Here is a 2,211-nt window from a genome sequence, read left to right as displayed (position 1 = left end):
TGGGTTCCTGGTATCCTTCCAGAATGAAGCCTAGAGACTAGGGGTTAACAGCTCGCAGCAAGGAAGCCAAGGGGTCATCTCCTAGCCTCCACATCTCAGCTGCAAGGCCGGACATGGCTCACTCAGGCCAGGAGAGCAGAGGCAAGTCCTGCAAAGCCATATGCTTCTAAGCAGGAGTTACCGACCAGCAAGAGAGTTTTGATAAAAAATAAATGATAGGCGCATGTGGCTGCATTTGAATGGCTGTGAGTGGGGCTCGGCCTGGGAGCCGAGGGATAGTCTGGGCTGCCCAGTGGAGTCGGTCAGGGTCTGGGCTGGGCGGAGGTGCCGCGGTACCATGAAGCACCGGTATTTAAGAGATTATGGCATCCGAAACCCACAATGTTAAAAAACGCAACTTTTGTAATAATATTGAGGATCATTTCTCTGATCTTCCTAGAAAAAGGATCTCTAATTTCACTAATAAGAACATGAAGGAGGTTAAGAAATCTCCAAAACAGTTGGCTGCTTACGTAACTAGAACAGTTGGACAAGCTGTGAAAAGCCCAGATAAACTATGTAAGGTGATCTATCGTAGAAAGAAAGTTCATCATCCTTTTCAAAATCCTTGTTACAGAAAAAAACAGTCCCCTAAAAGTGGGGGCTGTGATATGGCAAATAAAGAAAATGAACTGGCTTGTACAGGCCACCTTTCTGAAAAATTACGGCATAATAGTCGAACATATTTGGTTAACTCCAGTGATTCTGGTTCTTCCCAGACAAAGCCCATCATCAGAATATAGTGGGTTTTTTTCTGAGCTTTCTCAGGACCATACAATAATGGCACAGGTTTTGTTCAGCAGGAATTTGAGATTGAATGTAGCTTTAACTTTCTGGAGAAAGAGAAGTATAAGTGAACTTGTAGCTTATTTGGTGAGGATAGAAGACCTTGGAGTTGTGGTGGATTGCCTTCCTGTGCTCACGAATAGTTTACAGGAAGAAAAACAATACATCTCACTCGGCTGCTGTGTAGACTTGTTGCCTCTAGTCAAGTCACTACTTAAAAGCACATTTGAAGAGTATATAATAGTTGGTTTAAGCTGGCTTCAAGCAGTCATAAAAAGGTGGTGGTCAGAACCATCATCCAAAACAGAAATTATAAGTGATGGAAATATTCAGATTTTAAAACAATTAAGTGGATTGTGGGAACAGGAAAACCATCTTACTTTGGTTCCAGGATATACTGGTAATATAGCCAAGGATGTAGACGCTTATTTATTACAGTTGCATTGAGAGACTTCATCTACTACATAGCATTTGATTATCCAAAACATCCCTGGACTATATGACTTCCCAAAAAATGTCTCAACTGAGAACTGTGAACTGTGGAAGAAATCAAAACCATTTTTTCCTTTAAAAAGCCACATAATGAACACTAATGAAACGCTAATGATCTACTTCACATTGAAGTGGAAAAATATCCAAAAGGAGCAGCTTCAACTTTAATGAGGTGAAAGTGCACTATGAAGATTGTTCACCTTTGCTGCGTTTGGGATTTATATGGTTATTTGGTAACATTATTGAAGAACTACTGGGTCTTAAAGCAATCCTGCGTAAGAATATAATTTATACTATGTGAAAAATAAGACCGGACTTATTACTAGGAATCACAAAGATCAATCATCATTACTTTTTTTAAGATTGTGTTTTGTAAGAAAACACTTAAATGTGTGCAGCTACTATTTTCTTATGTTGAAAAGACTTTGAAAGTTTAAACCATCGTAGCAAATAATCAATACTAAAAGTTTTTTTTTCACACTGAGATATTGTGTATACAGAATGCCTTAATTATTAATAAGCCAATGTGTATGATACCAATATGTGTTTAAGAAAATTAAAACCAACCATGCTTCTGGTATGATAAAATCATGGAATTAAATCAGGGGTTTCCATTCATGTAGAATGTTGTTGTTAAAACTTATTCCACACCATTCTTTTTTTTTTTATGTGTAATAAATTTTATTGATGAAAATGATTACTTCCCCCTCCCAAGCTCACCAACTATACCAAAAAAACATTGGTGCTCCAATAAAAAGAGAGTAAAGTACCCTCAGAAAGATCAATGAATAAATGAATACTGGTTGCCACTCCACCCAACCAAAAATGAATTTCATTACCTACCCAGTTCCCTGAGGTAGGAAAAATGCTCCAGGGAAAGAAACAGAACAAGAA

The 2,211-nt window shown here is 38.2% G+C and overlaps 1 pseudogene; it reads left to right on the top strand.

Annotated features, from left to right (window-relative positions):
* The first annotated feature begins 362 nt into the window (after positions 1–362).
* LOC130854049 (KATNB1-like protein 1) lies at positions 363–1,569 on the top strand (annotated as a pseudogene).
* Positions 1,570–2,211: the final 642 nt, after the last annotated feature.

The sequence above is a fragment of the Hippopotamus amphibius genome, chromosome 5 (genome assembly GCF_030028045.1).
Source record: "Hippopotamus amphibius kiboko isolate mHipAmp2 chromosome 5, mHipAmp2.hap2, whole genome shotgun sequence".
NCBI lineage: Eukaryota > Metazoa > Chordata > Mammalia > Artiodactyla > Hippopotamidae > Hippopotamus > Hippopotamus amphibius.
This window is presented reverse-complemented; position numbering and strand designations above follow the sequence as displayed.